This window comes from Pelmatolapia mariae, linkage group LG13, assembly GCF_036321145.2.
Source record: "Pelmatolapia mariae isolate MD_Pm_ZW linkage group LG13, Pm_UMD_F_2, whole genome shotgun sequence".
Classification (NCBI taxonomy): domain Eukaryota; kingdom Metazoa; phylum Chordata; class Actinopteri; order Cichliformes; family Cichlidae; genus Pelmatolapia; species Pelmatolapia mariae.
Window position 1 is genome coordinate 24503072 of NC_086238.1, and position 16424 is coordinate 24519495.

Below are 16424 nucleotides of genomic sequence, written 5' to 3' on the forward strand. Positions count from 1 at the left end.
ACAAGCATTTTACATTGAACTTCCACTAATGTCCCTTCAAATCCATATTTCTTACGCCAACAACCTACATACTGCGTGCTGCCCGGTGAAAATTTCTCCACAAATTTTGCATCCCCTTCTAAGGCAGCCTTACACATTTTATTCTCACACAAGACAACAATCAGCCACACTCACGCAGACCACGTCTGACCCGCACACACACACATAGGCCTATCGCTTGCGTCTACACGCACAGCTAGCGCCTACACGCACAGCTAGCGCTCTCTGTTGAAAACTCTCAAACGCCCCATATGGCGGAGAATTCAACCGTCGGACACTCTCCAAACGCCCCAAATGGCGGAGATTCCGAACACTCCTCACGGCGGAGCTACCGAACCTAGGTTGTCTCCACGCCCCACACGGCGGAGAAGCCTGCGTCTCTCTCACGCGGCTAGCGCGCTCCCGTTCCTGCGGTCAACGCAGGGTCACGTAGCCGCTCTCTAAGGCCTTCTGTACTTACTGTTCGTGTTGTTTCCGTTCATGGGAAGAGTCTCTGTATCCCGTCAATCGCCATCCATCCCGAGGGGAGTTCAGACGCAAACTTTCCGGCCTAGTGACAAGCAAGGCACTAGGGCTTTCCGTCAATCATCCCAGACGTTGCGGTGGCGTCCTCTCCCTCTCCTCGCGATGTGTTAGGTTCCGGCTCTCGAAGGACCAAATAAATGTTGGGTCTTAACTCAGACCCCGCTGTATCCAGGACTTATTCCCATGAAAGAAAAACAAGGCAACAGTGTTCGATCGATTACTTGCGCAAGGGAGGCCTCTCATCTGTGTCCAGCACGACAATGACCCCCATGATGGCCTCCTCTCGCTGGCTTTTATTGAGAGACAGTTCACACAAAACACAGCAAAGCAACGCCCCCATGGTTCTAAGGCATTGTATGTTTATGTGTGAACTTCTATATGTAAGTAGGTGTGTGTGTGTGTGTGTGTGTCTGTGTGTGTGTTTGTGGTAGACCTCCTGCTGATCAAAGGGTCATAAACTCAGGAAGCTTAGATCAAAAGAAGTAGATCCTCCAGATAGGATGTATCTGCAATAAAACATTACAGCCCCCTACCCAGAACCCCGAGAATCTGGGGGGAAGGACAGTGGAATCCCTTTCATCAAAGTTGGCAAACATAAAAATGACAAACATTTAACAATCCACTCTAACATTCCCTCCTCTTTCTTGGGTTTCTGCTGCCTGAGGTATTCACTGAGCACGCTGTCAGTTGGGGCCATCTTCGTGATGTATTCGTGCATGTTTCTTGTCTCATCCTGGACTGTGGTGCTGACACTCACCAGTCCCCGGCCCCCTTCCTTCCGCTTAGCGTACAGCCTCAGGGTGCTGGACTTGGGGTGAAACCCTCCATGCATGGTCAGGAGCGTTCTTGTCTTTATGTCAGTGGCTTCTATCTCCTCCTTTGGCCAGCCTATTACCCCAGCAGGGTACCTGATCACGGGCAGGGCGTAGGTGTTGATGACCCGGATCTTGTTCTTACCGTTCAGCTGACTCCTCAGGACATGCCTGACCCTCTGCAGGTACTTGGTGGTTGCAGCCTTCCTAGCGGCCTCTTCATGGTTCCCATTTGCCTGCGGGATCCCCAGGTACTTGTAACTGTCCTCTATGTCTGCAATGTTGCCTTCTGGTAGTTCAATCCCCTCAGTTCTGACTACCTTCCCTCTCTTTGTTACCATCCGACTACACTTCTCCAGTCTGAACGACATTCCAATGTCATTGCTGTATAGCCTGGTAGTGTGTATCAGTGAATCGATGTCTCGTTCATTCTTGGCATACAGCTTGATGTCATCCATGTACAGGAGGTGGCTGACAACCGCTCCGTTTCGTAGTCGGTATCCGTAGCCAGTCTTGTTAATGATCTCACTGAGGGGGTTCAGGCCTATGCAGAACAGCAGTGGGGACAGAGCATCTCCTTGGTAGATCCCGCACTTGATGGTGACTTGTGCTATGGGCTTGGAGTTGGCCTCTAATGTTGTACACCACATTCCCATTGAGTTCCTGATGAAGGCTCTTAGGGTCCTGTTGATCTTGTACAATTCTAGGCATTCCAGTATCCAGCTGTGGGGCATTGAGTCGTAGGCCTTCTTGTAATCAATCCAGGCTGTGCACAGGTTGGTGTGTCTGGTCTTGCAGTCTCGGCTGACTGTTCTGTCTACCAGTAGCTGGTGTTTTGCGCCTCTGGTATTCTTGCCAATCCCTTTCTGTGCCCCTCTCATGTATTGACCCATGTGCCTGTTCATCTTAGCCGATATGATGCCTGACTGGAGCTTCCATGTAGTACTGAGGCAGGTTATTGGTCGGTAGTTGGATGGGACCGGTCCCTTCTTGGGGTCCTTGGGGATCAGGACCGTCCGACCTTCGGTTAGCCATTCCGGGTGTCTCTCGTTAACTAGCAGCTGGTTCATAGGTGCTGCCAGACGCTCGTGGAGTGCAGTTAGCTTCTTCAGCCAGTAGGCGTGAACCATGTCGGGCCCTGGTGCTGTCCAACTCTTCATATTGGAGACCCTTTCTTGGATGTCTGCCACTGTGATGGTTACTGGACCCTGTTCAGGGAGGTCGCTATGGTCTGCCCTCAGATCCACTAGCCACTGAGCATTGCCGTTATGAGTTGCGTCCTTCTCCCATATGGTCTTCCAGTATTGCTGAGTCTCCAGCCTTGGTGGTGCTGTTCTCTTATTGTTCCCTTGCCACTGAGAGTACACCTTTGCTGGTTCTGTGGAGAACAGCTGGTTTATTCTCCTGCCTTCTATCTCTCTGGTGTACCTCCTCAAGCGGCTGGCCAAGGCTGTGAGTCTTTGCTTGGCAGTTTCCAAGGCCTCAGGTATGGACAGCTTGCTGTATTTCTTATGCACCTTCTTTGTCGCGCCTTTCTGCAACTCCGTTAGTTGGCTAACCTCCCTTCGTGCTACTTTGATCTTGCCCTCTAGCCTCCTTCTCCATGGAGGGTACTGCCCCTTGTGGCTGTTCAACTTGTAGCCAAGCATCTCACTGATCACTGCTGCCGTAGTGTAGATCAGCTTGTTAGTGTCGGTAATCGTGGTCGTAGGTATTGTCCGTAGTGCTGCATTAACATCATCTAGCAGACCTTCTGAGGGTACTTCACGTACGGGGGATCCAGGTTTCAAGCTTGGCCATGATCCTATTTTTCAGGTCAGTTCCTCTCGCACTCAACGATCCTTCTTCTATCGCACTTGGGGCTATGTACCCAATCTCGGGTGGGGGTGATGATATCTCCCCCCTGGCCTGGCGTCCTGACTCCTCCTTGCCGTAGCATTTATGTTGTACCTCGTCAATCTCTAGCTGTGAGAGCAGTCCCTTCTTTCGAATGTTGGAACACTGAGCTACTAGTTGTTTCGCCGTCATTGTGGATGTTGGGTATCGAAGAATCCATAGGTCCCTCATCCTATTCATGTAACCCCTTCCGCCAGGGTTACTTGCGTAGTAGCATTCCAACAACGCCCTGTTTTCGTCTCTTGCCCACCGATGCCTTCTTGTTCCAGTAGCCCACTTGTCGTCAGGGTGCCCTGGTTCCTCAACACCTGATGCGGACCTTGTTGATCTGGGCGACGTCCGAGCCGGCATGCCTTCATATTTATCTGTCTCGCTCATGTCTGCGGTAGGCTCGCTTAGCATAGGGGGTCTAGCCTTAGGACCCTGGGAGGCCTGGGAGCTTGAGGGTCCTGCGCAGTATCTTAGCTATTCCCAGGATCTCCAGTGTTGTATATATATGGTTTTTCTTTATTTCTACTACTATCTACATTATAGATACATACTGTAGGTAAATACTCAAATATATGAAGCAGTGGCGCTTCTAGGGGTGGGGCCACAGGGGCACTTGCCCCAGCTGAAATATCCCCATTAGGTTCCAATCCTGGCACGCACCTGTCCTTTGCACGAGAGCGATGATCAGATTACAGGTGGATGCAAATCCAAGTCGAAAAACAGTAATGAGCTGAATTTCCAGAATGAAATCTTACAAAAGAAGATTTGAACGATCCTGCAGGGGAAGCTTTTCAACTGAAAAGTGATCAGCATCTGCGTTTTTCAGGAGTTTGTTATAAGTCATCCCTATTTACCCACAGCTGTCACGAAGCTGAAGTTTGGCAAACATTAAACTAAGAAGTAAACAGTTAACAGTAATGTTAATTAGAGTACATGAAAAGAAAGATTCAGTCTCAGGCTGGAATTCAGCCGTTATTGGTCAAAAGACTGAGTATGCCAGCTGCTCAAAATGAGCAGGGAGAGAGCAGCAGAAGACGCTGGCACAGAAGCTTCTCAAGAGCAGGTGTATGTATGAAATGTCTGATTTGTTTGGATTTTTCTTTTTTTTGTAGACATATTTATTGAATTTTTGACAAATATATAGAACCCAGCACTGTGAAGATGAAGAAGGTTTGAGTTTTTGCTTTTGATAAGTGAGCTCTTTGGAGAAAAATAATTTACATTTCTGTTACAGTTAAGTTCCCTTTCCCACAATTCCTTCAAGTGAGTCGGTTTCCCTGAATTGTGACATTTAAGAGGACCCCCAGCCCAGTCCAGTCTGTCTGCAGAGTAAAAGGGAGGCAAATGCCACCTAGCACTGCCCCGTCCACTTGACCAGATCTGGGGCACCCTTTCGGGTGAGATCAGTTAAGGGGCTGGTCAGGTCTGAGGACCCGAGCACGAACTGGCGATAGTAGTTAGCCAGCCCCAGGAACTGTCTCACCTCTTTTTCGGTCTTATGGTGCCGACAGGATGCAGTAGCTGCTGTTTTTTCCATCTGTGGATGCACCTGCCCATCCCCAAGTGGTGCCCCAAATACTATACCTCCCTCGGTCCAGCTACACACTTCTTCAGGTGGGCTGTGAGCCCTGCCTGCCTCAGGGACTCCAGCACCATGGTCACCTGCTGCACATGCTCCTCCCAGGTGCCACTATGGATGATCACATCATCCAAGTAGGCGGCAGTATACGCAGCATGCGACCATAGCACCTGGTCCATGAGGCATCCACATCCACTTTCTGGGCCTGTGTGAGATGGTTATCACAATGGAGGGAAGCTGGAATGATGGAATTTGGCCCCTCCGGCCCCAACTCATCTCTCTCCTTGACCAGGCTCACCAGAGAAACGGTTTCAGTCTGTCTCCATGCTTTAAGGAGGCAGTGATAGCTGCGTGCACTCTGGTGAAATGGCCCAATGAGGTCGATACCAATGAGCTTTAACTGGACCTCCATTGATGGTAAAGGGCACAATGGCGCTTTTCAAATTGCCAGCTGGTTAACCTGCTGAGACTCTGGGCATGACGTGCACCAGTGGTGCACGTCTGCTCGGATGCCTGGCCAATAAAGCCTGGCCATTATTTTATTATATGGGGATATAATGAGCTGTCTGGAAAAGTATTTCCTAGCTGCTTCACAGTACCAACAATTGTTGTGTGTTTCTTCCGTGCGAGTGGCTCGACTCACTCGGTACAGTCTATTGTTCCATAATAGAAAATGCAGGTAAGTCCGCATGGCTTCAGGGCTTTACTTGGTTATAGGCTGAGCGTAAGATGTCATCATGAGACTGCTCCATTGAAAAATCTTCAGTGGAGCGAACCACCAGAGACTCCATAGAAAGTTCTGCCGTCTTCTCTCCCCCAAAGTCAGTGTCAGAAAACCCCGTTTTACCACTGAGCGCCACACAGACATTACACACATCTAATGGCCACGATCGCATCCCCACATACTGCCCCAACAGGTTATGAAACCCCGGCCAATTAATACCCCAAACTAGGGAATGTGAAAGGCTAACTGCAGCATACATCTTATGCATTTTGCCCCAAAACTTTAGAAACAACAGCACTATGGGATACTTGTGAACATTGTCATGCACACATTTCATCTCCACCCACTCTGCTTTCAATAATGCCCCGGGGTGAACTAAGGTTTGGTGGACCAGTGTCTGTGTACAGCCCGTGTCTACCAAAGCATGGCGTATACCCCGTTGACACCCTCATGCTAAGTGAACCTACTGCATACATGAGCAAGAGAGATAAATACCAAGTCATGCCGGCTTGGACGTCGCCCAGATTAGCAATGTCCATGTCAGGTGTTGAGGAACCCGGGCACCCTGATGAGAAGTGGGCTCCTGGAACAAGAAGACATGGGTGGGCAAGAGATGAAAATAAGGTGTTGTTGGATTGCTACTTGAGGGACCTATGGAATCTTCAATACCCAACATCCACATTGATGGCGAAACAACTAGGAGCTCAGTGTCCCAACATCCGGAAAAAGGGACTGCTCTCACAGCTAGAGATTGACGAGGTACAACACACATGCTACAGCAAGGGGGAGCTAGGACGACATAGCAGGGGAGAGATATCATCACCCCCACCCGAGATTGGGTACCAAGGCCCAAGTGAGAATGAAGAAGGATTGTTGAGTACAAGAGGAACTGACCTGAAAGATAGAATCATTGCAAAGCTTGAAACCTTGAAGCTTGGATCCTCCATAGCTGGTTACCAAGACTATGTGAAATACCCTCAGAAGATCTGCTAGATGATGCGAATGGAGCACACCATTACCGAGACTAACAAGCTGATCTAGACCACGGCATCAGTGATCAGTGAGATGGTTGGCTACAAGTTGAACAACCACAAGGGGCAGTACCCTCCATGGAGAAGAAGACTAGAGGCCAAGATCAAAATAGCACGAATGGAGGTAAGCCGACTATTGGAGCTTAAGAAAGGTGTGACAAAGGAGGTGCCTAAGAAGTACAGCAAGCTATCCATAACTGAGGCCTTGGAAACTGCCAAGCAAAGACTCACAGCCTTGGCCAGCCGCTTGAAGAGATGCAACAGAGAGGATAATAAACCAGCTGTTCTCCAAGGAACCAGCCAAGGTGTACTCTCAGTGGCAGTGGAACAATATGAGAACAGCACCACCAAGGCTGGAGACAGAACAATACTGGAAGAGCATATGGGAGAAGGACACAGCCCATAACAGCAATGCTCAGTGGGTAGTGGATCTGACAGCAGACCACAGACAACAGACCAACTCCCTTAACAGGACCTAGTAACCATCACAGTGGCAGACATCCACAAAAGGGTCTTCAGCATGAAAAGTTGGACAGCACCAGGCCCTGACATGGTACGCGCCTAATGGATGAAGAAGCTGAGTGTACTCCATGAGGATCTGGCAGCACCTATGAACCAGCTGCTAGTTGACGAGAGACACCCAGAATGGCTAACCGAAGGCCGGAGATTCCTGATCTACAAGGACACCAAGAAGGGACCAGCCCCATCCAACTACTGACCAATAACCTGCCTCAGCACCACGTGGAAGCCCCTGTCAGGCATCGTAGCAGCTAAGATGAACAGGCACATGGCTCAATACATGAGTGGGGCACAGAAAGGGATGGGCAAGAATACCAGAAGAGTAAAACACCAACTACCGGTCGACAGAGCAGTCGTCCGAGACTGCAAGACTAGGCTGACCAACCTGTGCACTGCCTGGATTGATTACAAGAAGCCTACGATGCTATGCCCCACAGCTGGATCCTGGAATGCCTAGGCCTATACAAGATCAACAGGACCCTAAGAGCCTTCATCAGGAACTCAATGGGGATGTGGCGGACAACATTAGAGGCCAACTTCAAGCCCATAGAACAAGTCACCATCAAGTGCGGGATCTACCAAGGAGATGCTCTGTCCCCACTGCTATTCTGCATAGGCCTGAACCCCCTCAGTGAGATAATTGACAAGACTGGCTATGGATACCGACTACGGAATGGAGCAGTTGTCAGCCACCTCCTGTACATGGATGACATCAAGCTGTATGCCAAGAGTGAACGAGAAATCGATTCACTGATCCACACTACCAAGCTATACAGCAATGACATCGGATTGTCGTTCAAACTGGAGAAATGTAGTCGGATGGTAACAAAGAGAGGGAAGGTAGTCAAAACTGAGGGGATTGAACTACCAGAGGGCAACATTGCAGGACAGCTACAAGTACCTGAGGATCCCACAGGCAAATGGAAACCATGAAGAGGTCGCCAGGAAAGCTGCAACCACCAAGTACCTGCAGAGCCGCTTAAACAGATACCAGAGATCAGGTGAGTCCTGAGGAGTCAGCTGAACGGTAAGAACAAGATCCGGGCCATCAAAACCTACACCTTGCCTGTGATCAGGTACCCTGCTGGGATAATAAGCTGACCAAAGGAGGAGTTAGAAGCCACTGACATCAAGACCAGGAAACTCCTGAACATGCATGGAGGGTTTCACCCTAAGTCCAGCACCCTGAGGCTGTATACTAAGTCGAAGGAAGGAGGCCGGGGACTGGTGAGCGTCAGCACCACAGTCCAGCATGAGGCAGCGAACATTCATGAATGCATGAGGAAGATGGTGATGGGAAGGGACGTGAGTACTCAGACTGTGCTTATTAAACGCCATTGGATAAGATCTTGGAGAAGCTCACGGCTCTCCAACAGGAATTTGATAGACCTGGTGACCAGTGAAGGACACCTGTGGAATTGGAATGCAGTTTGTTCGCACTAACCCAAGCAACCATCACCTTCACTCATGCAGTTACTCTGTCGCCAGCTGACCCCAAGGCCAAGGCTGGCTGGAACAACAAAATTCTCCCTGATAACGGGACTGACTTTTGAAATAAAATATGTATATATATTAGGGGTGTTAATTGTGTTAACATGTTAATTGTGATGAATTAATTTGAAAAAAAAAACAAAACATAAAAAATAATAAAGCATTTAATTGCACTTTGCATTCCTAGATTTCCTTGTATACCGATTACACCAATGCACATATCAGAGTGTGGTGGGGCGTGGTTGGCGGTGCTGCGGCAGAGAAGGCAGACGCACCTGCGCAGCATCGCAATCACGCGTCACCAGCTTAAGAGTGGTGTAGGGTCCGGTTATTTGTGAGTGTGTCCGGCTGGCACCTGGAAAGCTGAGCCGTAAGTGTGAACAGCAACTGAAAATAAAGTGGAAATGTCAGCACATGGTGAACCGTGGTTGCATTTTGCCTCACTCCTGCCACACAGAGCTACAATGTAGTGATGTGTTGGTCGCGAACGAAACGGCTCTTTACCTCGATTAATCGAGGTTAATTAAAAGCCTCTACAAAGCCTCTAATTGATCATTTTTTTAATCGAGTCCCACCACTATGTATATATATATATATATATAAATATATATATATATATATATATATATATATATATATATATATATATATATATGGTAAATAAAAAATGGTAAATGGCCTGTATTTGTATAGCGCTTTTCTAGTCCCTAAGGACCCCAAAGCGCTTTACACAACCAGTCATTCACCCATTCACACACACATTCACACACTGGTGATGGCAAGCTACATTGTAGCCACAGCTGCCCTGGGGCGCACTGACAGAGGCGAGGCTGCCGGACACTGGCGCTACCGGGCCCTCTGACCACCACCAGTAGGCAATGGGTGAAGTGTCTTGCCCAAGGACACAACGACCGAGACTGTCCAAGCCGGGGCTCGAACCGGCAACCTTCAACCTTCCGATTACAAGGCGATATATATGTGTGTATATATATATATATATGTATATATATGTATATGTATATATATGTATATATATGTATATATATATATGTATATATATACATATATATATATATATATATATATATATGTATATATATGTATATATATATATATGTATATATATGTATATATATATATATGTATATATATGTATATATATATATATATATATATATATATATATATATATATATATATGTACAGATAGATAGATAAGTAATCTTTATTATGTTTTTTTCTAAGATTATTTGAATTGAATTTGGTAAAACTTTAATAGGTTCTTCAACCCAGCATCGCCTTTTCACACAAGTGCAGTCAACATGAACTCACAATCATAAACATTTGCAGCTTTCCACTGAAAGCCTACAAGTTGGGGCATCTCAACAAATCAGAGATAAGGTGATATTAGGTTTTGAGTTCGACAGGCCCAGTCAAGACTTATTTGTATCGGAATGTGTGTTATTCTGTGGGTTTACCTGACACGGGGTGAAAGCTGCTGACAAAGCAAAGCTCATTTTGGATCGAAAAGCGTAGTAAGCAGTGTGTGAGGTAGCAAGCATTGTAACAGCTCCTCCATTACAGGAATAGCTATTAAAATGATTTTACACCCTAGAATAAAGATAAAATTCTGCCTGTTAGCCTTAAATTAATATTCAATTAAGTACAGTATTTTCAAAGTACTGCTTTGTCTGGGTTTTTTGTGTTTGCTTTGCTTTTGCTTATCTTTACAGTCCATCCCAAACCAGCTGGATGGGATTTAGATCTGGAGACTGTGCTGCCCACTCCATGTTTTCAAGCTTACCATCTTGTTCTTTTTTCCTGAGGTAGTTCTGGCATAGCTTGGACTTATGTTTTGGGTCATTGTCTTGCTGTACTATGAACCCCTGACCAACTAGGTACCAGAGGGTACTGCATGGTGCTGCAGAATGCTGCGGTAGCCGTTTTGGTTCAGGGTGCCTCTTACTCTGTGTTCTCTTCACAGGTCAAACTGAAACTTTCTACGACCACTATTAAGCTGTCCCTGAAGCCATTGTCCTGTTAACCCTTGAGCCTTGAGATGGTGATGGAAACTGTACTCACTGACAGCTTGACTTTCTTTTCAATTTCTCTGTAGGAAAGACCAACATTTTTAAGTGTTATGATGGTCTGTCTCTCTTCTATTGCCTTTTTCTTGACATTTTTGTGGCACTACACTAATTTCTGCAGTACAATACTGTTCAACTGATGCTCACAATAGTATGATACAATAGTGGGTTCATTTCATACAGAGGAGGTTGTAAGTAATCCAGAAAACTTGGAACACCTGTAGGAATTAGTAGCACCAGCTTCCAACCTCCGTTGCTGCAGAACAGCTTTAAATTGTTAATCCATTTCATGTTTCCTGAAAAAGGCCTTTTTGTATTATTCTGAAATGTATATTATTTTTCAGTTTTGGGAATTCTTACCTTTTTTTTTTAACTTCTGGGTATTTCACCACTTCTCTTTGTACAATTTCAACCTTGAATGACTTGAATTGCAATAAATAAATGGAAAAATTGGGGTGTTCTAAAACTTTTGTCCTTTTTTGGTAAACTTTTGGTAAAATTACGTTAACGCCATAACCACATTAACGCGGCAAATCTCCATTAGCGAGCTAACGCTGATCACCCCATGTGGGCTGCATGGCGTCAACATGTTAGCGCCGTGCAGCCCCTCACACGGGGCACTAATATATATATATTAGACCTCAGCATGATTTGATGAGTGAATATTAACTATTAAAAAAAATTCCATTGCAGGTTCTATACTTGCAATAATTTGTTTATATCTTATTTGCTAAGTGAAATGAACCTTAAAATTAATGTTTAACTCAGTGTGTAATGAGTTAAAGATTCCTCTAAGCTCTGCACATCTAGTGTGGGTGTACAAATGGCACATAATAGATCTTTTTTTTAAAAAACGTACTAGTTGCTCAACTTTTCCCACCAGCCACTTGTTTACTTCATCTTCACTTTCCTTGCAGGGAATGCCACAGAGAGTTAACTTGTCTTATCATGTTTTTTTGGAGACTGTACTTTCAGTTTTATGACCTTTATGGAAGCCTGATCATACAGTCTATAACAGATAAATGAATGATAAAAAACACTGCATTCTTCTCTTTTAATCAAATCTTTTCATTTGCACTTTTATAATGTTGGATTTCCTTCTGATCAAATGTTCAGAGTTTCAGCAAGCACACAAATTGCTATGTAAGTGGTTTTTTTCATGAAAGATATGTCTACTTTATATTAAAATGTTTTGAAGCTGTTTATTGATCAAAAATAGTCCCATTAGAATTGTTTGTTCCTTTCCTTATAAGGTCTTGTTGTTACTCCACTACTCTGCTGTATTGAAGTATTCTGAAATGAAAAGCAATTACACTATAAAAACTGTGGCTATAGCTATATTATGAAGTGCAGCCAGAGTTTAGTCAATCTCAAATATACGAATAAACAAATAGCTGCAAATGGGCTTCACCCTACTTCTTTTTAAAGAAGAACAAAACAAAGACAAAGACCGTAACGACTCCTGGTTTCAGAATATTCCAAACAATCTTCTTTGCATATATTTTATGTGGAAATCAATTTTTTTATTACATGAATTTGTTAGACTCCAGTGTGTTTCGGTGAGCGAACAAAAACTTTCCCTTTCACCGTTTCTTTCCACAGCAACTTTTCCCACCAGCCGTTTGTTTACATTATTTTTACTTTTTCTTGCAGGGAATGCTGCAGAGAGTTAACTTGTCTGATCTTGTTTGTTTGCAACTGAACTTTCAGTTTTATGACAGAGAGGGATATTAGGCCCCTTATGTCAAAATATTCATGAGCTTTTTGAGTGATAGGTTGAAATGAATTATTCATGAGCTCCGGAAGTAATAACGGAAGTAATTAAAATATGATATTCATAAAAATATGATATTCATAACAATATGATATTCATAAAAAATATGATTTTCATAAAATTATGAATATCATATTTTAATTACTTCCGTTATTACTTCCGGAGCTCATGAATAATTCATTTCAACCTATCACTCAAAAAGCTCATGAATATTTTGACATAAGGGGCCTAATATCACTCTCTTATGACCTTTGTCGATACCTGTTCATATAGTTTGATAAAAGAAGCTGTATTCTTTTCGTTTTTTGTCACAGCTTATCTTTTATGCAGGTTATAGCTAATGTTAATCTGCATATCTTCAGACTGCAATTGAATATCTTTTTTAAAGTAAACTGTGTACTTTAAGATTTGATGGATTTATTTATAGCTCAATTAACTTGAGCAAGGAAAAATACACATAATGTATAGGAGCTAAAAGCTTTTTTCCCACGTGTCATCACTGGGTGGTGGTCGTTTTGCAAAACAGGCATTGTAAACGCATGTGAGCCAAATCTTTATAATTTTTTTTCTCTATAAATCTCTTTTACTTTAAAAAACTGATAATTAACAAAAAAACATTCCATGCTGTAGTCTATTCTATTACAAAAGAATAGATTGAATTGATAGAAAAAGCAGAATAGTCCACCTTTAGTCTCGGTGTACTTTGCTGTGTGTCACTGTACTGAGACATTAAAATAAATTTTCATCATCTGGACAGCCACAGCCTGGTAAACCTGTATGGCAGAGTTTTTTCATTACAACAGACAGTGTGTATTTATATTTGTGATCATTGTGAACAATAAAAATCATGTAATAAATTCTTTCTCCTTATTGTGTCGGATTTACAGTTACGTTTATTTAATTAAATGCAATTTACTTTATTAACTCTGTGAATTATGAAGCACAGCATACAAAAACAATGGAGAAGCCTACCTACGGTAAGGTCCAGCCTGTTAAGACTGCCTTCACAAATCTAAAATATGATATGAAAGGTTTGCAGAAATCAAATCCAAGCCATCCATCCATCCATCCATCCATCCATCCATCCATCCATCCATCTTCTTCCGCTTTATCCAGGGCCAGGTCGCGGGGGCAGCAGCCTAAGCAGAGAAGCCCAGACCTCCCTATCCCCATCCACCTCCTCCAGCTTATCCGGGGGAACACCAAGGCGTACCCAGGCCAGCCGAGAGATATAATCTCTCCAGCGTGTCCTGGGTCTGCCACGGGGCCTCCTCCTGGTGGGACATGCCCGGAACACCTCACCCAGGAGGCGCCCAGGAGGCATCCTTGTCAGATGCATGAACCACCTCAGTTGGCTCTTTTCGATGTGGAGTAGCAGCGGTTCTACTCTGAGCCCCTCCCGGATGGCCGAACTTCTCATCCTATCTCTAAGTGAGAGGCCAGCCACCCTTCGGAGGAAGCTCATTTCCGCCGCTTGTATCCGCGATCTCGTTCTTTCGGTCACTACCCACAGCTCGTGACCATAGGTGAGGGTAGGGACGTAGATCGACTGGTAAAATGAGAGCTTCGCTTTTACACTCAGCTCCCTCTTCACCACGACGGACCGGTGCAGCGTCCGCATCCGTCTGTCGATCTCCGGCTCCCTTCTCCCATCACTCGCGAACAAGACCCTGAGATACTTGAACTCCTCCCCTTGGTGCAGGAACTCATCCCCGACCCGGAGTGGGCACTCCACCCTTTTCCGACTGAGAACGATGGCCTCAGATTTGGAGGTGCTGATCCTCATTCCCGCTGCTTCACACTCGGCTGCGAACCGTTCCAGTGCGAGCTGGAGGCCATCACTCGATGAAGCCAACAAGACCACATCATCTGCGAAAAGCAGAGATGAGATTCTGAGGCCACCGAAGTGAAAGCCCTCCGCTACTTGGCTGTGCCTAGAAATCCTGTCCATAATAATTATGAACAGAATTGGTGACAAAGGGCAGCCCTGGCGGAGCCCATCACCCACCGGGAACGAGTCCGACTTATAGCCGGCAATGCGAACCAAGCTCTTGCAACGGTTGTATAGGGATCGAATGGCCCGTAGCAATGGGCCAGACACCCCATACTACCGCAGCACCTCCCACAGGACACCCCGAGGGACACGGTTGAATGCCTTCTCCAAGTCCACAAAACACATGTAGACTGGTTGGGCAAACTCCCATGCGCCCTCAAGTATCCTTGAGAGGATAAAGAGCTGGTCCAGTGTTCCGCGACCAGGACGAAAACCGCATTGTTCCTCCTGTATCTGAGGTTCGACTAGCGGATGCACTCTCCTTTCCAGCACCCTGGCATAGACTTTCCCAGGGAGGCTGAGGAGTGTGATCCCCCTGTAGTTGGAACACACCCTCCAGTCCCCCTTCTTAAAAATGGGGACCACCACCCCGGTCTGCCAGTCCAGGGGTACTGCCCCTGATCTCCACGCAACATTGTAGAGGCATGTCAGCCAGGACAGCCCTACAACATCCAGAGCCTTTAGGAACTTGGGGCGGACCTCATCAACACCAGGGGCTCTGCCACCAAGGAGTTTTTTAACTGCCTCAGTGACCTTGCCCCCGGAAATTGGTGGGTCACCCCCTCAACCCCAGACTCTGCTTCCTCCTCGGAAGACGTGTCAGTGGGACTAAGGAGGTCCTCGAAGTATTCCTTCCACCGCCTGACAATTTTCTCAGTCGAAGTCAGCAGCGCTCCGCCAGCACTATACACAGTGCAGGTAGAGCACCGCTTTCCCCTCCTGAGACACCTGACGGTTTGCCAGAATCTCTTCGAGGCAGTCTGAAAGTCTTTTTCCATGGCCTCTCCGAACTCCTCCCACATCCGAGTTTTTGCTTCAGCCACTGCCCGAGCTGCATTCCACTTGGCCTGTCGATATCTGTCAGCTGCCTCTGAAGTCCCACAGGCTAACCAAGCCCGATAGGACTCCTTCTTCAGCCTGGTGGCTCCCTTCACCTCTGGTGTCCACCATTTGGTTCGGGGATTACCACCACGACAGCCACCAACCACCTTGCGGCCGCAGCTCAATGCAGCAGCTTCGGCAATGGAGATGCTGAACATGGTCCATTCGGACTCAATGTCCCCAGTCTCCCTCGGAATGCTGTTGAAGCTCTGCCGGAGGTGTGCGTTGAAGATCTCACGGACCGGGGCCTCTGCTAGGCGTTCCCAGCACACCCTCGCGACTCGTTTAGGTGCACCTGGTCTGATCCAACTCACCACCAGGTGGTGATCAGTTGACAGCTCAGCTCCTCTCTTTACCCGAGTGTCCAGAACATATGGTCGCAGGTATGGTGATACGATTACAAAATCGATCATCGGGGCAGATGTCCCCTTTTCGGGCTGTGCCCGGCCGGGCCCCATGGACTAAGGCCCGGCCACCAGACGCTCGCGCTCGCGCACCCTCCCCGGGCCTGGCTCCAGGGCGGGGCCCCGGTAACCCTATCCCGGGCAGGGTAAACTGTTCCCTCAATGTTTTTCTCATAAGGGTCTTCTGAATCGCTCTTTGTCAGGTCCTTCACCCTGGACCAATTTGCCATGGGAGACCCTACCAGGGGGCAAAAGCCTCCAGACAACATAGCCCCTGGGATCCCTGGGACACACAAACCCCTCCACCACGATAAGGTAGCAATTCACGGAGAGGCAAATCCAAGCCATCATGTCCTAATGTCCATCCATTCATTTTCTTATCCAGGGTCGGGTCACGGGGGCAGCAGCCCAGACCCCCCTCTCCCCGGCTACCTCCTCCAGCTTGTCTGGGGGAACATCCAGGTGTTCCCAGGCTGGCTCCAAAGCTAACCAATCTCTACAGACTCCTTTGCTAAAAACCCATCTTTAAGATACTGAAATGTTTTAAAGATGTTATTATTGTTTTTATCAGTCTCAAATATTTGAATATACCCATTCAAAAGCCAATCGGTTTAATC